Below are 23514 nucleotides of genomic sequence, written 5' to 3'. Positions count from 1 at the left end.
TTTATTTTCTGAAAGCTTATTCTATTTTCTTTCTATTTATGAATTTCATAGGCCAATTTTATACATCACCATACTCGACTCACTCACTCACTAGCGACCTTCGTCGCTTTACGCTATTATATAATCTTTTTTTGCGGGTACAGTACTATTATATACTGTCACCACTAGCGGCATATATCACTCCTAACTCCTACCAAGTGTTGGAGTAATGGGCTTGGCCCATCCATTCTAAAACATTAAAAGAATTTAAACCCCACTATTAATGCTAGGGAATCAATGCTTAATTCCGTACCGAGAATTGAGGAGGATCTCAACCGACTTAAAAGGTAGACTTCGTGTACACCACTTGTGAAGCCGGTAAGAGGAGGACGGTAAACCACACGCGCGCGCTCGCTCGCCTCGCCGGGCCCGAGCCGGGCCGTGGCCGAGCCGAGGCGCGGCGCGTGCGCGGCCGGACGTGCAGGTGCGGTGCGGTGTTAAACGTGCAATTAAATCTGTAATTAATGGCCATAACCGCATCACCTAAATGACTCTGATGGTGTCCAGGTTCAACTATCCTGAGCACCTGAGTCACTATATAAGGAGTGCCATTCCCCTCATCCATTCTGCACCAGAGCACTGAGGCAACTCGGCTCCTCTCTTCTCCCTCTCCAGTTGCAACAACTGAGTTCCCCAACGCTAATTTCTGCGCGCACAGAATTAGCGTGAGCAGGCCTCCGAAACCTTGCTCGCCTTGAGATCCTGCACGGGATAGGCGGGCAATCAGGTTTTTGGGTAACGCTTTAGCGTGACTGCTCAAAAATACTAAGGCTTTGCCCGATTGTACGACTACTTCCTGGTGGACGAGCCGAACGACTACGTCGACTACATTCTGGTGGCCGAACGACTACGTCGACTACATCTTGGTGACCGTTCGCGGGACTGCACTGTGAACTTCTTCCTGCACCGATTTAGTTCGACTACTTCGACTGAGGCCAACCGAGTAGATGTCTACTCCAGTTGGTAACAGCGCAGCCAATGCCTCCGGCAACGGCCCCGCTTCAGGGTACTCCCTGAAACTTTGGTTATTTATATTGTTTATGCTTATATGTGTGATAAGTATAAACATGTTCACATGTTTTATTTTACTCCTTAAAGTCATAGAAATATTGTTAGTTTATACATTTAATTTTGGAATTAAAATATACCGAAAATTGCCTAGATATCTAACAATCCAAAAACCTGATTGTGTTAATAGGCTTTCGGTATCTAGCTTTGCTGCATCAATCAAACCATCACCTTTTGATGGTTCAAATTACAAACGTTGGCAAGAGCGGCTTATACTGTGGTTAACACTATCGAGAGTGATCCATGTGAAAGAGGGTAAGCCTGAACAATTCTCTCCAGAGGAAGGGAGTGCGTTCGATGAGGCTGATATCCTCTTTCGAGGCTTGATCATTAGTGTTCTCAGTGATAACCTGGTGGATTCTTATATCCGGCTGCCAACTGGCAAAGCATTGTGGGATGCTCTTGAGGCTCAATATGGAGTATCTGACGCCGGGAGTGAGTTGTATATCATGGAGCAGTTCCTTGAGTACAGGATGGTCGAAGACCGTTCTGTAGTGGAACAGGCTCATGAAATACATACTCTGGCAAAAAATCTCAAAAATTACAGCAAAGAGTCCCCATGTGTGTTACCCAATAAGTTTGTGGCTGGAGGTATAATCTCTAAGCTGCCACCTTCTTGGAGGGACTTTGCTACTTCTCTAAAATACAAGAGACAGGAGTTCACAATAGATGGACTCATAGGGACTCTTGATGTTGAGGAGAAGGCGAGAGCAAAGGACATACGTGGGAAAGGAGTTGTTGGTGCTTCAAGTGCCAATCTTGTTCAGAAGAACAACTCCCACAAGAACAAGAAAAAGCCACCGCAGAACCAACCAAAGACTAAGAAGACAACCACTTTTAAGAAGAAGAAGAAGACGGGAGCTTGCTATGTGTGCGCTAGTACGGATCACTTTGCTGCAAAGTGTCCGAACCGCAAAGGCAATGACTCCGCCAACATGGTTATTAGCGAGCCTGGAGGAACATCGGGGTATGGTAATTTATTACCTACTGTTCTTTCAGTCTTTGGTTCACCCGAGTGGTGGGTTGACACTGGTGCTAATATTCATGTTTGTGCTGATGCTTCTTTGTTCTCTTCTTACCAGACCGGCGGGACTTCCTCCTTGCTGATGGGGAACGGATCACATGCGCGTGTTCTTGGTGTTGGTACGGTAAATCTGAAGTTTACTTCGGGGAAGACCGTGCAGCTGAAGAACGTACAGCATGTCCCCACCATCAAGAAGAATTTAGTCAGCGGCTCTCTACTGTGTAGAGATGGTTTCAAATTAGTCTTTGAGTCCAATAAATGTATCTTGTCTAAGTTTGGTACTTTTGTTGGAAAAGGTTATGAAAGCGGAAGCTTGTTCCGTCTTTCTTTGTCAGATGTTTGTAATAAAATTGCATACAATGTTATTAACGTTGATGAAACAAATGTTTGGCATTCGAGGCTTTGTCACGTTAATTTTGGTTGTATGATGCGCTTAGCTAATTTGAGCTTAATTCCAAAGTTCACTTTTGTCAAAAATTCTAAGTGTCATGTATGTGTTGAATCAAAACAAACTCGTAAGCCTCATAAGACCGCGGAGGCAAGGAGCTTGGCACCCTTAGAATTAATTCATTCCGATTTGTGCGAAATGAATGGAGTGTTGACAAAAGGTGGTAAAAAATATTTCATGACTTTGATTGATGATAGTACTAGATTTTGTTACATCTATTTGTTGAAGTCAAAAGATGAAGCTTTATACTACTTTAAAATCTATAAAGCTGAAGTAGAAAACCAACTTGAGAGAAAGATCAAAAGAGTTAGGTCAGATCGTGGTGGCGAGTATTTCTCAAATTTATTTACTTTATTCTGCGAGGAACATGGTATTATTCATGAGAGGACGCCTCCCTATTCACCTCAGTCAAATGAGGTTGCCGAAAGAAAGAACCGCACTCTAACGGATTTGGTTAACGCCATGTTAGATACAGCGGGGCTTTCCAAGGAATGGTGGGGTGAGGCTATATTGACTGCATGTCATGTCCTAAATCGTGTTCCTACAAAGAATAAAGAGATAACTCCATTCGAGGAATGGGAGAAGAAAAGGCCAACACTGTCATACTTACGTACATGGGGTTGTTTGGCAAAAGTGAGTGTGCCAATAACCAAGAAACGTAAGCTTGGACCTAAATCTGTGGATTGTATCTTTCTAGGTTATGCTATTCACAGCGTTGGATATAGATTTTTAATAGTGAAATCTGGAGTAACTGACATGCATGTTGGTACTATAATGGAGTCCAGAGATGCTACATTTTTTGAAAACATTTTTCCCATGAGAGATGAAACAAGTTCATCTAGACAAGAGTTCATCGAGGATGATGGCTCTGCTGAGCCGATAGAACACAATGAACATACACTTGTAGAAAATCCTGAGGAGAATAACAATGATGCTCCGAGAAAGAGCAAGAGACAAAGGATTGTAAAGTCTTTTGGTGATGATTTCATTGTATACCTCATAGATGATACACCCAGAACCATTGAAGAGGCATATTCATCTCCTGATGCTGACTATGGGAAGGAAGCAGTAAGGAGTGAGATGGATTCTATTATGTCTAATGGAACCTGGGAGGTCGTTGAACGTCCTTATGGATGTAAACCGGTTGGATGCAAGTGGGTGTTCAAGAAAAAGCTTAGGCCAGATGGTACTATTGAAAAGTACAAGGCTAGGCTTGTGGCCAAGGGTTATACCCAAAAAGAAGGAGAAGATTTCTTTGACACTTATTCACCAGTTGCCCAATTGACCACAATTCGGGTGTTACTTTCCCTGGCAGCCTCTTATGGTCTTCTCGTTCATCAGATGGACGTTAAGACTGCTTTCCTCAATGGAGAGTTAGAAGAGGAGATCTATATGGATCAGCCGGATGGGTTTGTATCAAAGGGTCAAGAAGGAATGATTTGTAAGTTGTTAAAATCTTTATATGGCCTCAAGCAAGCGCCTAAGCAGTGGCATGAAAAGTTTGATAGAACTTTGACCTCTGCCGGCTTTGTTGTGAACGAAGCTGACAGATGTGTGTACTATCGCTATGGTGGGGCTGAAGGAGTGATTTTGTGCTTGTATGTGGATGACATACTGATCTTTGGCACTAGCCTTAATGTGATTAAGGAAGTCAAAGAGTTTTTATCTCAAAATTTTGAGATGAAGGATCTGGGAGAAGCTGATGTTATCCTTAATATAAAACTGGTAAAAGAGATCAATGGTGGGGTGATTTTTACACAGTCTCACTATGTGGAGAAGGTGTTAAGTCGCTTTGGTTATAGCGACTATAAACCTGTCTCAACACCATATGATGCCAGTTTAATTCTTAGAAAGAACAAAAGGATAATGCGAGATCAGCTGAGATATTCTCAGATCATTGATTCATTAATGTATTTAGCGAGCGCTACAAGACCTGACATCTCGTTTGCTGTAAGCAAACTGAGCCGGTTTGTTTCAAACCCGGGAGATGATCATTGGAAGACTCTTGAAAGAGTAATGCGCTATCTGAAGGGGACAATGAACTATGGAATTCACTACACTGGGTACCCAAGGGTACTAGAAGGGTATAGTGATTCAAATTGGATTTCTGATGCTGATGAGATAAAGGCCACAAGTGGATATGTGTTTACACTTGGTGGTGGAGCTGTTTCCTGGAAGTCTTGCAAGCAGACCATCTTAACGAGGTCAACTATGGAAGCAGAACTCACAGCATTAGATACCGCCACTGTTGAGGCTGAGTGGCTTCGTGAGCTCCTTATGGACTTGCCGATAGTTGAAAAACCGTTACCGGCAATCCTAATGAACTGTGACAATCAAACGGTAATTGTAAAGGTGAATAGTTCTAAGGATAACATGAAGTCATCTAGACATGTGAAAAGGCGGTTGAAATCTGTCAGAAAATTGAGAAACTCCGGAGTTATAGCCCTAGACTATGTTCAGACGGCTAAAAATCTGGCAGATCAGTTTACAAAGGGTCTTTCACGAAATGTGATAGACAATGCATCTATGGAATTGGGCTTGAGACCCACGTGAGTCATTCTATAGTGGAAACCTGTCCTATGTGATCGGAGATCCCGTGAATTAGGATGGTGAAACAAACTAAAGTCTGACTGTGAGAAGAGAACATTTGTGAAAAGGGCTCATTCCGTGTATAAGGTGCATTTCTCTTCTAATCTGTATGGCAGGTTGGTCTATACCTTAATGTGTGCCAGGTGGTTTCTTTTAAACAAATGAGTTGTTTTCTTGAAACAAAGATGTTGTCCTACAGAACATCTGAAAGGAACACACCTATATGAGTTTGACCACTGGTCATGGTCTATGAGAATTGGGTATTCTCTAGAAACTCATGAAGGGCCTGGAGTATGACTTATAAGCTCCAAACCGCGGGGATGCTTCTGCAGCCTAGTACCAGTGTAGGGCTCTGGTCAAACTTGTTTGCACAAAACTGGCAATTCAAGGCATAGTCCATTGCACAGTTGTGAATAAGTGTAGCCTTTGTCCTAGATGGAAGTTCAACTTAACAGTCTCTGTCGAATACTGGTATATCAATGAGGGAATGAGGGTATTTCTAGTGTGGCTTGAATTTCTTGGTGGGGATTGTTGGAGTAATGGGCTTGGCCCATTCATTCTAAAACATTAAAAGAATTTAAAGCCCACTATTAATGCTAGGGAATCAATGCTTAATTCCGTACCGGGAATTGAGGAGGATCTCAACCGACTTAAAAGGTGGACTTCGTGTACACCACTTGTGAAGCCGGTAAGAGGAGGACGGTGAACCACACGCGCGCGCGCGCTCGCTCGCCTCGCCGAGCCGGGCCGGGCCGTGGCCGTGGCCGAGGCCGAGGCCGAGACGAGGCGCGGCGCGGCGCGGCCGGCCGGCCGGGCGGGCGGTGCGGTGCGCGTGCGTGTGCGCGTGCGCGGCCGGACGTGACGTGCAGGTGCAGTGCGGTGCGGTGCGGTTGTAAGGATCGATGGACCAAGAGGGGGGGTGAATTGGGCCTTTTTCAAATTTCTAAGATAGATAAAACAACCTTAACCTATGCAATGCTAGTAAGGCTCAATTCACCAACCGGCTAAACAAAGCAAACTACACAAACTAACAAAGATATGAAACTAAGCAAGGTAGAGCTAAGCTATGATCTCTAAGGTCAAGCACATGAAAGAATGCATGAAAGTAAGTGCCATTGGTGTTACCTTTTGCCATTAGGCACATAGGAGGCGGAGGTAGTGGTGGTTCTTCATTGGTGAGGGCGATGGTGACGATGTCTTCTTCATCACTTGAATCTTCGCTTGATGAGACATCGGTCACCCATTCTTGTTTCTCCACCAAGAAGCTTCTCTTGGTGTGCCCTTTCTTCTTTGGGAAGAGCTTGGTCTTCTTGTCATGACTCTTCTTCTTTCCAAGCTTCTTGTTCTTGTTCTTCTTCTCATCTTCTTCATCATCGCTTGAATCATGGCGATGTTTGCCTTTGTTGTCCTTCTTTCTTTTGTCCGGCTTGGGGCAATCGGGAGAGATGTGGCCTTTTTCTCCACAATTATAGCAAGTTTTGTTCTTGACATCTCCCCATGGCCGGAACATTCTTCTTTTGGGGTCAAAGTTGAAACCCTTCTTGTTGATCTTGTCATTCAAGCGTGTGAACTTCCTCATCATGAGAGCAAGTTCTCCATCATCTTCTTCATCGGATGAGCTCTCATGATGATCCTCTTCTTCATTGCTTGAGCTTGATTCTTGCTTGACCATCTTGAGCTTGCGGGATTTGTTAGCCTTGGTTTTGAGAGCAATTGACTTACTTGTTGTTGGCTCTTCGGTCATACCAAGGATACTCATTTCATGAGCGCGAATTTCGCCCACAAGCTCTCCCACTTCCATTGTATCAAGATTCTCCTTTTGAAGCATAGCATTGATAATGTTGTACTTGGGCTTCGGAAGGAGCATGAGAATCTTGCGGTTGATGGAGCCACTGTCAATTTTGGAAACTTCAAGAGCATTAATGTCCTTGACAATGACATTCAAGCGGGAATACATATCATTGCAATTTTCATGAGCAAGCATTTTAAAAGAATCATATTTTGCTCTAAACAAGTGATATTTTTGTTCACGGACTTTTGTGGAGCCTTCATGAATTTCAATTAGCTCTTTCCATATATCACTTGCTAAGTCCATGCCATTTACTCTAGCAAAGACTTCCTCACTAATGGCTTCGAAAATTGCATTTCTAGCCTTTGCATTCCATTTTAATTGCTCCGTGGTGGGAGTTCCGGTGAACCCGGTCTTTGTTGCCAACCACACTTCCGGGGCAATCGCATCAAGGTATGCGGCCATATGAACTTTCCAATAGGCAAAGTTCTTGCCCTCGAAGTGAGGCGGCGAACCTCCCATCTTGGCCATAGCTCTAGGCGGTGAAGCCTAATGATCCAAATGAGCAACGAGGCTCTGATACCAATTGTAAGGATCGATGGACCAAGAGGGGGGGTGAATTGGGTCTTTTTCAAATTTCTAAGATAGATAAAACAACCTTAACCTATGCAATGCTAGTAAGGCTCAATTCACCAACCGGCTAAACAAAGCAAACTACACAAGCTAACAAAGATATGAAACTAAGCAAGGTAGAGCTAAGCTATGATCTCTAAGGTCAAGCACATGAAAGAATGCATGAAAGTAAGTGCTTGAAAAGAAAGAGAGTGCAAGAGACAACCGGATTTTTCCCGTGGTGTCGATGTGTTGGCACACACCCCTAATCCACGTTGTGACACTCACTAAGAGTCTTGTCACCTCCCATGTCACCGAGACTTGGGCGCTCACTAAGAGTCTCCGTTCACCATCCCGGCGTGGTGGAGCTCAAGCCACGTACAATCTTCTTCTCCGGGCTCCCACAATCCTTGGCAAGCTCCGCGAGAAACACTTCGATCACCAAGATCATCTAGGTGCTGCCAAACACCAAGAGCAACAAGTTCCTAAGCCTTCACTTGACCTACACTCAGTTGGCCCTAGCTCAAGCACACTTGCTACACTTGCAAAGGATGAGTTCTTCAAGGTTGAAGCACAAACTAAGCACTAGATCTTCTCTCTTTTGCTCAAAGTTCTTTCTCTTCTTCTCAAGGGTGGCCTCAGGTTTTCAAGGTGTCAAAAGGCTACTGAAATGAACCAGGGGGTACCCTTATATAGAGTGGAGGAGGTCACATAGCCGTTGGAGGTTTTCTGCAGAAAAACCGTGACCACCGGAAGAACCGACGGTATAGAAAATATAGGCATCGGTTCAACCGGTCTCTCTGTGTCAAAGAAGTAGCCGTTGAAGTTCTGACACAGTATCTACGCTTGCGTCATTACACCGGTGCATGCTCCGTAGGGGCATCGGTTCAACCGGTGCTGAAGAGGTTTGCTAATCAACTCAAACAAGCGTTCTGGAACAAAGTACATCCAATGCACCGGTGCTTTGATTCTGAACCGTCGGTTCAACCGGTGCTGAAGAGAAATTGGAGTCAACCAAACATGCTCTCTGGAACAAAAGACTTTCATTGCACCGGTGCTTTGATTCTGAACCGTCGGTTCAACCGGTGCTGAAGAGATGTTGAAGTCCACCAAAACATGCTCTCTGGAACAAAGGACTTTCATTGCACCGGTGCTTTGATTCTGAACCGTCGGTTCAACCGGTGCTTAACTTGATTTCTGCCTTCATCCAGAGAAGATAGACCGACAGGGCATCGGTCCTTCCGCCATGCATCGGATGCTCCGATGATAAAGCATCGGTTCAACCGGTGCTGTTGATTTTCTTTGTTTTCAGCTGTTTTGACTTGGATTCGAATGTGACTTTGATTGTTTCTTCTTCCAAGAGTTGTGTTGACTTCTATTGACCATCTTTTGCTGTTTTTGAGTGAGTGTGTAATATTTCTAGGGCCAACTCAAGTTTGATCAAGCTACTAACTCATGAACCCCTCTTAATAGTGCGATCACTACAAAACTATAAAACCTATACTAACCTAAGTCTCCTTCTCAACCTTGTGACACTTAGGACTAGAAAGATCCTTAGCCTTGACAAATATAAGTTAAAAGCCGAGATCGCCTTTTTGAATGACCGAAATTGAGGGGCCTCTTTTGACATATGACCAAATGAGCGATAATGATCTATTAAGCTGCACAAACTCATTAGTCACAATAATGGTTGTCATTAATCACCGAAACATACCTTGAGTGCCTAGATGCTTACAATCTCCCCCTTTTTGGTGATTGATGACAACACAAACATAAATAACGAGAGAGCGAGAAAGATAAAGCAGGAAAAACACGAGCAAATCGAAAGCAGGACCAAAGAGCTCAACGGCTCAAACGAAATCCATAGATATGTCTCAAAGAGCGGCATACTCAAGCGACAAATGTACATATCCATGAATTAACACCAAATGTGATACAAAGAATCAAAGTCCTGATAACTAAGAGCTCTCTCTCTAGCTCTACCCTCCCCCTAACTCTCTACCCTCCCCCTAACACCTCTCCCCCTTTGGCAACAAAGCACCAAAAAGGAAGGCGAACTAATCCTGAGCTGGAGAAGGCGGGGTCTTCCGGCTGGGTCCGGTGGAGAAACGAGCGGCGGAGTCGTCGACGTCGTCGTCCGTCCAGTCGTCGTCGACCGAAGAAGACTTCTGCTCGACCGGAGTCGTCGGAGCAGCAGAAGTAGCTGGAGTAGCGGTAGAAGCTGGCGCGGCGACGATCGTGGAGTCCGTCGGAGGAGCAGACGTGACGGGAGTCAGGTCTGGCTGAGTGATGCGCACGACGGATGGACGGATCACCTCAGGCTGAGAAGGAGAATCAAATGTGAGTGACTGAGCCGAGGGGTGCTGGAGCTGGTGTAGGATCTGCTGCTGTCTATGAAACTCTGCACGCTGCTCGGCTGTCCAGACACTAGGCTGTGGAGCAGGAACCGGGGCAGCAGTAGGAACAGGACTGGCAAACAACCCGGTCTGTAGAAGTGGTGACACCGGGAAAGATGACAAGGGTGTCTGCATGAATCCGCCAGCAGGTGGAGGAGGAGCAGTGGGGTCGAACTGGAGCTGCTGGGGTGTAGGGAGCTGAGGCTCAGGCAGTCCAGTGTGACGATACAGCTGACCGAAGCATCCCGAAAAGAATGTGAACATCTGCTGCTGAATCTGGGACTGCTGCTGTAGCTGTAGCCTCATGGCCTCCTGCTGCTGCCGAATCCCCTCAAGCAGTAGAGTCTGGGCCTCCTGCTGGCGAGCCTGCTCGGCTTGCATACTCAGCTGAGCTGCAGCAAACCGATCCTGCTGATCTGATAGCCGAGTAAGAATGGCAGCAAGAGCATCGGGCTGAGTGACCTGAGCAGTGGAGACTGGAGGAGCGGGGGCTCGTGCTGCACCAGAAGATCCTGCCTCATCATCATGAGCTCCTCGAGGGACGGTAACAGTGGGAATGAAGTCCTCGTCATCCTCCGAGTCCTCTGAGTCAGTGATCAGGTAGTGTGGGAGCTGGGCCTCTGCAGCTGCTAGTGAAGCGTCCTCGGCTGCTGTCGGATCATCTGCAACTCTGCCCTCAGCCAAGAACCGCTCATCCAGAACCCGCTGTGCTCGGCGCTGGCCTCTCGAGCCACGACGACCGTCTCGAGGAGTAGCTGGTGAGTAAAAACTGAACTGTGTCCTCGAGTGCTCCAGCTCATCCATATGCTCATTCTGACTTAGCTGAGCCAGAATCCAACAGATCCAATGAGCAAACGGATGCCGACGGTGAACTGTCATGCCATCCAGAATCACATCCTCTAGCTCGCAGATAAAGAAGTCGACTAGGTCAAAGTCACGACCTGTCATGATATAAAGTAGAAGCCACTGCTGCAGAGCTGTGATCCCCTCGTTGTATCCAATCCGGAACAACAGACTCTTCCTAAGAGCTAAGTGGATAGAGTGCGCCATGGGAGTCAGCCTGTCCAGAGTCCTCGGTGTGCCAGGCAGGAAGGGCTGCTGAAAAAGAACACTGATCTCCTCGTCAGATGGGACGTGAGACTCATGAGGACGTCGAGGAGGTACCGTGCTGCCATAAGCCTGATAGTGTATGAAGTGTGGCTCCTCGGCAATCTGAACTCCAAGATAGGTAGCCAGTCGTGCTCGGGTCAGACGATAGTGCCTCGCCTGGAACATGAAGTCAATAAACTGCCGGTCCTCCTCAATAAACAGAGTGGCGTAGAAGACTCGAACCCACTCTCGAATATACCTGGACCTCTCACTGAGTAGAGCAGGCAATCCAACATATCTCTCAAAGAGAGGAAGCACTGGAGTCCCACCTGCTGCTACACGCATAGCTACCCAGTGGAGCATCTTGTGCTCACTAATCTTGATGTCCAACTGGCAGTAGGTGTGGTAAAAAGATTCCTGAAGCAGAGTGTAAAAGCGACGATCAACTCCAACATCCCTCTGCTCGGGAAACCACTGCTCCGGGGTCACATAACGCAGTCTCTTGACCCTAGGTCCTGGAATACCCCTGAGATCGAACAACTCAACCTCGGGCAGCTCCTCACCACTGTCCTGACCCCCTGACTTGGTCTGACTGACGGTGTGCTGCTGCGGTGCATGACCTGCTCCCCTCTGTGTGCCACCACCTCGAGTCCGTGGACGTGAGCGGGACTCTGGTGTGGCCCGAGCCGTCTGAGTACGACCTGAGCGTCGTAACTGCTGCTGTGGCTCCCCCTGAGCCTGAGGATCCCTGATCCTGAGCGAGCCCTGCCTGTCAGCTGCGTCGGCCACTGCCTCAGCCTGCTCTCGCTCGCGGTCCTCACGGGTGCGCTTCTTCTTTTTCTGCACAACCATCTTGCTCTTGCCCTTCTTGTCACCAGCCATCTGACATAGAGAGTCAAAACAAAGTTTTGATTTGAGCCTATGACGTGAAATCTAGTGGATAGCAGCCTTGATATCGATGACATGCTAAAGGATTTAAAAGATATCTATGTGAGCATGTGTAAAGATAAGTGACAAGATTCTTGTGTGTGTGATCAAGGCAATGATATATGTAAACATGTGTGCAAAGGATGATGCAACAAAGGAAATTCACTTTGCAACAAGGTGTAAAGGTCATACCCTTGCAAATCAGGGAAGAAATCGAAGAAAAAACCGAAGAGGCAATTTCTCGAGCACCTTGAGTGCGCCTGATCAAGGGGTGTAGGGAGTGAGACAGAGCCCTTGTTGCGGCTCGAGTAGGGCAAAGGAGCAGGGGAACGCGTGTGCGGAGGTGCTGCGAAGCGGCGGCGCTGCTCGTGGAAGGCGACGGCGCGCGGTGCTGGCGGCGCAGGGGAGCGCAGGGCGGCGCAGCGTGGCGCGGGCGCAGGCGCGGCGCGTGCGCGAGCGCTGGCGCGTGGCGCGGCGGCGAAGTTGGGCAGGAGCGGCGCGCGTGCGGCAGTGGAGGGGCGTCGCGGGAGTGGCGGCGGCGGAGCGGCGTACGGGCGTGTGTGAGGGCGGCGGTTTCGTGAGAAGGAAGAAGAACAGTGAGTGAGACTGACGCGTGGGCCCGCGGAAAGATTAAGTGAACACATAACGGGCGGGCCCGCCAACCCTAAGCACCGGAAGGTCCGATGGTTTGGAGAAAAGACCGTCGGTGTAATCACCGGTGTAACTTTGACCAGATCTGATTTGGGAGGAAAACGTGGTCAAAAGGGCACCGGAAGAACCGTTACTGGGGCATCGGAACATCCGATGGGCGTCGGTGCAACGGCAGGAGTAAGGTCCAGAGACAAGGCACGGGCCAAAACTCCACATAGTAGCACCGGTTGAACCGATGCTTATGCGTCGGTTCATCCGCCAACCATCGGAAGCACCGGTGAGCACCGGTGTAACGGCCGGAGGTTGTTCCAGAGGGGATGCAGAAACCGTGCCACGAAGACTTTAAGCACCGGTTGAACCGATGAAGCGAAAACACAGGGCGTCGGTTTAACCGGTGGTTAAGGAAAATTTCTGCTGAACTACAAACTCTACTTCTGATCCAAATTCTCAAAACCAAAGCCATAAACACTCAATTTGGATCATTTTCGAGAGACAACCTCACCCCTCAAACACTCAAACTAAGTGCTCGCAAGCTTTTATATTAACTTAGGCAAATTAAGAACCGAGCGAGGTTTAAACACAAAAACCAAATGTATGAGCCACTTTGCCTATGAACTTAGAGATAGAAACTTTAAGTTCGATAGGACGTGACTCAATAGGCATGAAAGCACAACATTGATCTTATCACCCTTGTAGAGATGATATATCATATTTAGCATGAATATCTTTCTCGAAGTGTGATTTGCTCCCTTGTGATGCTATTAACGTGATGCAATGCCAATGCAAAGCGTGAAATTAAACATGGATGCATTCTATATGACAAGCACATGCATTGCAAAATTTAAATCTATCTTGTCAAGTTTGAACCCTCGTCAAGCTTCTTCATGATGAACCATTCTTCATGCCATGAGCGAAACCAAGACCACCGGCTCATGCAAGACCCATGTTCATCACTATCTTAACAAGGTTAGACAAGCCCCTAGCACATGTACATATGAAATGCATCTATATGACAAGGCAATTATATGACGTTAGAAGCATCTAGAACGTTAAGCTCACTCCTTAGCCTAACAAAAGTACTCTCGTCTAGAGGTTTTGTGAAAATATCCGCCAATTGCTCCTCGGATCTCACACCTTGAAGAGATATATCTCCTTTGGCTTCGTGATCACGCAAGAAGTGATGGCGAATATCAATGTGCTTTGTGCGAGAGTGTTGAACCGGGTTTTTAGCAATTTTTACGGCACTTTCATTGTCACAAAGGAGCGGGATCCTATCTAGTTTCACACCAAAGTCCAAAAGGGTTTGCTTCATATATAGGATTTGGGCACAACATGCACCGGCCGCTATATATTCCGCTTCCGCGGTGGACAAAGCCACGGAATTTTGCTTCTTACTCGACCAAGAAACTAGAGAACGCCCAAGCAAGTGGCAACCCCCGGAGGTACTCTTGCGATCCACACGGCTTCCGGCAAAATCCGAATCCGAGTATCCCAAGAGATCTAAGCTAGCGCCTTTGGGGTACCACAAGCCTATGCTAGGGGTGTGCTTGAGATACCGAAGGATCCTATTCACAGCCGAAAGATGTGACTCCTTTGGGTTAGCTTGAAAGCGGGCACACAAGCACACACTAAACATTATATCGGGCCTAGATGCGGTAAGGTAAAGCAAAGACCCTATCATGGAACGATAGAGGGATTGATCAACCGGTTTACCGTCCACATCCAAGTCGAGATGCCCATTGGTTGCCATGGGTGTCTTGATTGGCTTGCACTCATCCATCTTGAACTTCTTCAAGATATCTTTAGTATATTTTTCTTGATGGATGAATGTCCCTTCCTTCATTTGTTTGACTTGAAAACCAAGGAAGAAGGTCAATTCGCCAATCATGGACATCTCGAATTCCCTAGACATCATGGTAGCAAACTCATGGCTTAGTAAATCATTAGTTGAGCCAAAGATAATATCATCAACATAAATTTGACAAATGAAAAGATCCCCGTTGACGTCTTTTGTGAACAACGTGGTGTCCACCCTCCCGATCTTGAAGCCTTGCATGATTAGGAAGTCACGAAGCCTCTCATACCAAGCCCTTGGAGCTTGTTTGAGCCCATAGAGTGCCTTGTGCAACCTATAAACATGGTTAGGATTCCTCGGATCTTCAAACCCGGGAGGTTGCTCAACATAAACAAGTTCGTTAATAACGCCATTTAAGAATGCATTTTTCACATCCATTTGATACAACTTAATGTTATGATGTGAAGAGTAAGCAAGAAGGATACGGATAGCTTCAAGTCTTGCGACCGGAGCAAAGGTTTCACCAAAATCCAAACCTTCGACTTGAGAAAACCCTTTTGCCACAAGTCTTGCTTTGTTGCGTATCACCACCCCATGTTCATCTTGCTTGTTTCGAAAGACCCACTTGGTGCCGATGATGTTTTTGTCTTTCGGAGGAGCTTCGAGGACCCAAACTTCATTGCGGGTGAAGTTGTTCAATTCTTCTTGCATGGCCATCACCCAATCCGAGTCCTCAAGCGCTTCCTCTATGCTAGTGGGTTCAATACAAGAAACAAACAAGTGATGTTCACAAAATGAAGCATGCTTAGAGCGAGTTCTTACTCCCTTTGAAGGACTACCAATGATTTGACCAATTGGATGATCCTTGGAGATGCGACCATGCTTCACTAGCGGTATTTGCGTGGATGCTTGTTGGGGTGGATCTTGTGTGACTTGTGCTTGTTGTGGAACACTTTGCTCTTCTTGTTCTTGGACTTGGGGTGTTGGTGTTGGCACATCTTCTTGAGGTAGTGGATCATCTTTTTCTTGATCTTCATCCATTTGGGGCGCCGTGGAGGTGCTTGGTGTAGATGAGGAAGGTCCTCCCCCTTGATCATTGCCTTCATGCACCTCTTCCGGCTTGATATCCCCAATGGACATCTTCTTCAAAGCTTCGTCAATCTCATCATCACCTACATTGTCATAGCCAACAACCTCCTCTTGGGAGCCATTAGATTCATCAAACTCCACATCACATGTTTCTTCAACTAACCCGGAGGTTTGATTGAATACTCTATATGCTTTGGAGTTTGATGCATAACCAAAAAAGAAACCTTCATCACATCTACTCTCAAACTTACCGAGCCTTTTCTTCTTGTAGATGAAGCATTTGCAACCAAAGACTCGAAAGTATGATATATTTGGTTTCCTCCCGGTGATGAGCTCATATGGAGTTTTCTTGAGGAGTCGGTGGGGATACACTCGGTTGGATGCATGACACGCCGTGTTGATTGCTTCCGCCCAAAACTTCTCGGACGTGCCATAATCATCCAACATTGTTCTAGCTAGGGTGATGAGTGTCTTGTTCTTTCTTTCCACCACTCCATTTTGTTGAGGCGTGTAGGTGGCGGAAAACTCATGCTTGATGCCCTCTTCATCGCACCATTCTTCAATCTTCATATTTTTAAACTCGGTGCCGTTGTCACTCCGGATCTTCACAATTGGGGAGTTGTACTCCCTTTGAGCTCTTCTTGCAAATGTCTTGAAGAGTTCCGGAGTTTCACCCTTATCGCCTAGAAACATAACCCAAGTGTAACGTGAAAAATCATCAACGATTACTAGGCAATAGAGGTTACCACCAATACTCTTGTATGTAGTTGGACCAAAGAGATCCATGTGTAGTAGCTCGAGCGGCTTGGAGGTAGACAACATCGTCTTGATGGGATGATGTGTTGCGACTTGCTTCCCGGCTTGACATGCTTTACATAGCTTGTTCTTGTCAAACGTGACATCCTTCAAGCCGGTGATCATCCCTCTCTTGTGGGCTTTCTTGAGGTTGCTCATGCCAATATGAGCAATTCTTCTATGCCAAAGCCACCCAAGAGAAGACTTGGTGAAGAGGCATGTCATGGTACTTGTTTGCTTTGAAGAGAAGTCAACTAAATAGATGTTGCCATGCCTAAACCCCGTGAATACCATTGACTTGTCTTCTTCAAGAGTTACTACAACACCATTCTTGTCAAAGGTACACGTTAGTCCAAGATCACACAATTGAGCAATAGAAATGAGATTAAAACTAAGTGCTTCTACAAACAAGACATTAGAGATGGATAAATCTTTAGAGATTGCTATTCTACCCAAACCTAAGACTTTCCCCCTTGAGTTATCACCATAGGTGACATGTTCATGATCGCCGGGGTCTTCAAGAGAGGTGAACATGCTATCATTGCCGGTCATATGTTGAGAGCAACCGCTATCTAGTATCCAATGTTTTCCACCGGCTTTGTAGTTCACCTACACACATGAGAATTCACTTTTGAGTTTTAGGAACCCAAACAAGCTTTGGGCCTTGCACATGTGTGACAAGAGATTTTGGGACCCAAAGTTGCTTGGGGAGCTTTTTCTTTGACTCCTTAGTGAGTTTGCCAATGAACTTGGCCTTCACCTTGCCCTTCACTTTACTCAAGAGAAAATGGTTATTTTGAAACATTGAAGAGTAATTCTTGGGTAAATTAGGAAGAGGACGTGATGGTAAAGTGCACTCCCTAGTGTGGTGCCCGGTGACTTGGCAATGTTGGCAATATGATCCAACTTCCTTGATGAAGCTAATCTTGATCTCCGGAGAAGGAGTAGTGCCTTGATTTGGCTCCGGAAATGAACCAAGACCTCTCTTGCCATAGTCACATGCATTGTTGAAGAGAATTTCCTTGTGGATATATTCTCCTCTTGAGAGCTTCTCCACACTACTCTTGAGGCTTGCCACTTGATCCATCAATTCCTTTTCCCTAGAAGGTACAAGCTTGGGCAAAGCATTAGTGGCATTTGCATTAATGAGTAGGTCATCACATGAAGTAGAAGCATTGACATTCTCAATAGTTTCATGAGCAAAGTTCTCAAGACTTGGGTCAATTGCTTCATAGGCAAATTCAAGTTCTCGATACTTGTGAGCCAACTCCCTATGTTCTTGTTTAAGCTTCTTGTGGCTCTCTTCAACTTGCTTAGCAAGTACAAGTGACTCATTATGCTTTTTGAGCAAGTCATTGTACTTGCCAAGCAAATCGGAGTGGGCAAGCTCTAACTTGGCATGAGTGCTCTCAAGAACTTTGACTTTGCCCTTTTCCCTCTTGATGACGGATGTATACTCATTAATGAGGTTAGTGAATTCATAAGGATCAAGCTCTTCATCACTATCATCTTCACTATCTACCTCACATACATTGGTGTTACCTTTTGCCATTAGGCACATAGGAGGCGGAGGTAGTGGTGGTTCTTCATTGGTGAGGGCGATGGTGACGATGTCTTCTTCATCACTTGAATCTTCGCTTGATGAGACATCGGTCACCCATTCTTGTTTCTCCACCAAGAAGCTTCTCTTGGTGTGCCCTTTCTTCTTTGGGAAGAGCTTGGTCTTCTTGTCATGACTCTTCTTCTTTCCAAGCTTCTTGTTCTTGTTCTTCTTCTCATCTTCTTCATCATCGCTTGAATCATGGCGATGTTTGCCTTTGTTGTCCTTCTTTCTTTTGTCCGGCTTGGGGCAATCGGGAGAGATGTGGCCTTTTTCTCCACAATTATAGCAAGTTTTGTTCTTGACATCTCCCCATGGCCGGAACATTCTTCTTTTGGGGTCAAAGTTGAAACCCTTCTTGTTGATCTTGTCATTCAAGCGTGTGAACTTCCTCATCATGAGAGCAAGTTCTCCATCATCTTCTTCATCGGATGAGCTCTCATGATGATCCTCTTCTTCATTGCTTGAGCTTGATTCTTGCTTGACCATCTTGAGCTTGCGGGATTTGTTAGCCTTGGTTTTGAGAGCAATTGACTTACTTGTTGTTGGCTCTTCGGTCATACCAAGGATACTCATTTCATGAGCGCGAATTTCGCCCACAAGCTCTCCCACTTCCATTGTATCAAGATTCTCCTTTTGAAGCATAGCATTGATAATGTTGTACTTGGGCTTCGGAAGGAGCATGAGAATCTTGCGGTTGATGGAGCCACTGTCAATTTTGGAAACTTCAAGAGCATTAATGTCCTTGACAATGACATTCAAGCGGGAATACATATCATTGCAATTTTCATGAGCAAGCATTTTAAAAGAATCATATTTTGCTCTAAACAAGTGATATTTTTGTTCACGGACTTTTGTGGAGCCTTCATGAATTTCAATTAGCTCTTTCCATATATCACTTGCTAAGTCTATGCCATTTACTCTAGCAAAGACTTCCTCACTAATGGCTTCGAAAATTGCATTTCTAGCCTTTGCATTCCATTTTAATTGCTCCGTGGTGGGAGTTCCGGTGAACCCGGTCTTTGTTGCCAACCACACTTCCGGGGCAATCGCATCAAGGTATGCGGCCATATGAACTTTCCAATAGGCAAAGTTCTTGCCCTCGAAGTGAGGCGGCGAACCTCCCATCTTGGCCATAGCTCTAGGCGGTGAAGCCTAATGATCCAAATGAGCAACGAGGCTCTGATACCAATTGTAAGGATCGATGGACCAAGAGGGGGGGTGAATTGGGCCTTTTTCAAATTTCTAAGATAGATAAAACAACCTTAACCTATGCAATGCTAGTAAGGCTTAATTCACCAACCGGCTAAACAAAGCAAACTACACAAGCTAACAAAGATATGAAACTAAGCAAGGTAGAGCTAAGCTATGATCTCTAAGGTCAAGCACATGAAAGAATGCATGAAAGTAAGTGCTTGAAAAGAAAGAGAGTGCAAGAGACAACCGGATTTTTCCCGTGGTGTCGATGTGTTGGCACACACCCCTAATCCACGTTGTGACACTCACTAAGAGTCTTGTCACCTCCCATGTCACCGAGACTTGGGCGCTCACTAAGAGTCTCCGTTCACCATCCCGGCGTGGTGGAGCTCAAGCCACGTACAATCTTCTTCTCCGGGCTCCCACAATCCTTGGCAAGCTCCGCGAGAAACACTTCGATCACCAAGATCATCTAGGTGCTGCCAAACACCAAGAGCAACAAGTTCCTAAGCCTTCACTTGACCTACACTCAGTTGGCCCTAGCTCAAGCACACTTGCTACACTTGCAAAGGATGAGTTCTTCAAGGTTGAAGCACAAACTAAGCACTAGATCTTCTCTCTTTTGCTCAAAGTTCTTTCTCTTCTTCTCAAGGGTGGCCTCAGGTTTTCAAGGTGTCAAAAGGCTACTGAAATGAACCAGGGGGTACCCTTATATAGAGTGGAGGAGGTCACATAGCCGTTGGAGGTTTTCTGCAGAAAAACCGTGACCACCGGAAGAACCGACGGTATAGAAAATATAGGCATCGGTTCAACCGGTCTCTCTGTGTCAAAGAAGTAGCCGTTGAAGTTCTGACACAGTATCTACGCTTGCGTCATTACACCGGTGCATGCTCCGTAGGGGCATCGGTTCAACCGGTGCTGAAGAGGTTTGCTAATCAACTCAAACAAGCGTTCTGGAACAAAGTACATCCAATGCACCGGTGCTTTGATTCTGAACCGTCGGTTCAACCGGTGCTGAAGAGAAATTGGAGTCAACCAAACATGCTCTCTGGAACAAAAGACTTTCATTGCACCGGTGCTTTGATTCTGAACCGTCGGTTCAACCGGTGCTGAAGAGATGTTGAAGTCCACCAAAACATGCTCTCTGGAACAAAGGACTTTCATTGCACCGGTGCTTTGATTCTGAACCGTCGGTTCAACCGGTGCTTAACTTGATTTCTGCCTTCATCCAGAGAAGATAGACCGACAGGGCATCGGTCCTTCCGCCATGCATCGGATGCTCCGATGATAAAGCATCGGTTCAACCGGTGCTGTTGATTTTCTTTGTTTTCAGCTGTTTTGACTTGGATTCGAATGTGACTTTGATTGTTTCTTCTTCCAAGAGTTGTGTTGACTTCTATTGACCATCTTTTGCTGTTTTTGAGTGAGTGTGTAATATTTCTAGGGCCAACTCAAGTTTGATCAAGCTACTAACTCATGAACCCCTCTTAATAGTGCGATCACTACAAAACTATAAAACCTATACTAACCTAAGTCTCCTTCTCAACCTTGTGACACTTAGGACTAGAAAGATCCTTAGCCTTGACAAATATAAGTTAAAAGCCGAGATCGCCTTTTTGAATGACCGAAATTGAGGGGCCTCTTTTGACATATGACCAAATGAGCGATAATGATCTATTAAGCTGCACAAACTCATTAGTCACAATAATGGTTGTCATTAATCACCGAAACATACCTTGAGTGCCTAGATGCTTACAATCTCCCCCTTTTTGGTGATTGATGACAACACAAACATAAATAACGAGAGAGCGAGAAAGATAAAGCAGGAAAAACACGAGCAAATCGAAAGCAGGACCAAAGAGCTCAACGGCTCAAACGAAATCCATAGATATGTCTCAAAGAGCGGCATACTCAAGCGACAAATGTACATATCCATGAATTAACACCAAATGTGATACAAAGAATCAAAGTCCTGATAACTACGAGCTCTCTCTCTAGCTCTACCCTCCCCCTAACTCTCTACCCTCCCCCTAACACCTCTCCCCCTTTGGCAACAAAGCACCAAAAAGGAAGGCGAACTAATCCTGAGCTGGAGAAGGCGGGGTCTTCAGGCTGGGTCCGGTGGAGAAACGAGCGGCGGAGTCGTCGACGTCGTCGTCCGTCCAGTCGTCGTCGACCGAAGAAGACTTCTGCTCGACCGGAGTCGTCGGAGCAGCAGAAGTAGCTGGAGTAGCGGTAGAAGCTGGCGCGGCGACGATCGTGGAGTCCGTCGGAGGAGCAGACGTGACGGGAGTCAGGTCTGGCTGAGTGATGCGCACGACGGATGGACGGATCACCTCAGGCTGAGAAGGAGAATCAAATGTGAGTGACTGAGCCGAGGGGTGCTGGAGCTGGTGTAGGATCTGCTGCTGTCTATGAAACTCTGCACGCTGCTCGGCTGTCCAGACACTAGGCTGTGGAGCAGGAACCGGGGCAGCAGTAGGAACAGGACTGGCAAACAACCCGGTCTGTAGAAGTGGTGACACCGGGAAAGATGACAAGGGTGTCTGCATGAATCCGCCAGCAGGTGGAGGAGGAGCAGTGGGGTCGAACTGGAGCTGCTGGGGTGTAGGGAGCTGAGGCTCAGGCAGTCCAGTGTGACGATACAGCTGACCGAAGCATCCCGAAAAGAATGTGAACATCTGCTGCTGAATCTGGGACTGCTGCTGTAGCTGTAGCCTCATGGCCTCCTGCTGCTGCCGAATCCCCTCAAGCAGTAGAGTCTGGGCCTCCTGCTGGCGAGCCTGCTCGGCTTGCATACTCAGCTGAGCTGCAGCAAACCGATCCTGCTGATCTGATAGCCGAGTAAGAATGGCAGCAAGAGCATCGGGCTGAGTGACCTGAGCAGTGGAGACTGGAGGAGCGGGGGCTCGTGCTGCACCAGAAGATCCTGCCTCATCATCATGAGCTCCTCGAGGGACGGTAACAGTGGGAATGAAGCATCGGATGCTCCGATGATAAAGCATCGGTTCAACCGGTGCTGTTGATTTTTTTTGTTTTCAGCTGTTTTGACTTGGATTCGAATGTGACTTTGATTGTTTCTTCTTCCAAGAGTTGTGTTGACTTCTATTGACCATCTTTTGCTGTTTTTGAGTGAGTGTGTAATATTTCTAGGGCCAACTCAAGTTTGATCAAGCTACTAACTCATGAACCCCTTTTAATAGTGCGATCACTACAAAACTATAAAACCTATACTAACCTAAGTGTCCTTCTCAACCTTGTGACACTTAGGACTAGAAAGATCCTTAGCCTTGACAAATATAAGTTAAAAGCCGAGATCGCCTTTTTGAATGACCGAAATTGAGGTGCCTCTTTTGACATATGACCAAATGAGCGATAATGATCTATTAAGCTGCACAAACTCATTAGTCACAATAATGGTTGTCATTAATCACCGAAACATACCTTGAGTGCCTAGATGCTTACAGCGGTGCGGCGTGGCGCGGTGCGATGTGATGGCTATTTTGCCGTTGACAGCAATTAATCGTGCGATTAAACGTGCAATTAAATCTGTAATTAATGGCCATAACCGCATCACCTAAATGACTCTGATGGTGTCCAGGTTCAACGATCCTGAGCACCTAAGTCACTATATGAGGAGTGCCATTCCCCTCATCCATTCTGCACCAGAGCACTGAGGCAACTCGGCTCCTCTCTTCTCCCTCTCCAGTTGCAACAACTGAGTTCCCCAACGCTAATTTCTGCGCGCACAGAATTAGCGTGAGCAGGCCTCCGAAACCTTGCTCGCCTTGAGATCCTGCACGGGATAGGCGGGCAATCAGGTTTTTGGGTAACGCTTTAGCGTGACTGCTCAAAAATACTAAGGCTTTGCCCGATTGTACGACTACTTCCTGGTGGACGAGCCGAACGACTACGTCGACTACATTCTGGTGTCCGAACGACTACGTCGACTACATCTTGGTGACCGTTCGCGGGACTGCACTGCGAACTTCTTCCTGCACCGATTTAGTTCGACTACTTCGACTGAGACCAACCGAGTAGATGTCTACTCCAGTTGGTAACAGCGCAGCCAATGCCTCCGGCAACGGCCCCGCTTCAGGGTACTCCCTGAAACTTTGGTTATTTATATTGTTTATACTTATATGTGTGATAAGTATAAACATGTTCACATGTTTTATTTTACTCCTTAAAGTCATAGAAATATTGTTAGTTTATACATTTAATTTTGGAATTAAAATATACCGAAAATTGCCTAGATATCTAACACCAAGTAGTGATCCATCTGGTGGCGTTTGGATGCATGGTGGAAAAGGATAGGGATATGATATTGGATTATGATTACGTGGGTTATGGATTGGAAATAAAGAATTTATTCTATCCCCATGTTTGGATGTTAGGGATTGGGT

This window comes from Panicum virgatum, chromosome 1N, assembly GCF_016808335.1.
Source record: "Panicum virgatum strain AP13 chromosome 1N, P.virgatum_v5, whole genome shotgun sequence".
Taxonomy (NCBI): domain Eukaryota; kingdom Viridiplantae; phylum Streptophyta; class Magnoliopsida; order Poales; family Poaceae; genus Panicum; species Panicum virgatum.
This window is presented reverse-complemented; position numbering follows the sequence as displayed.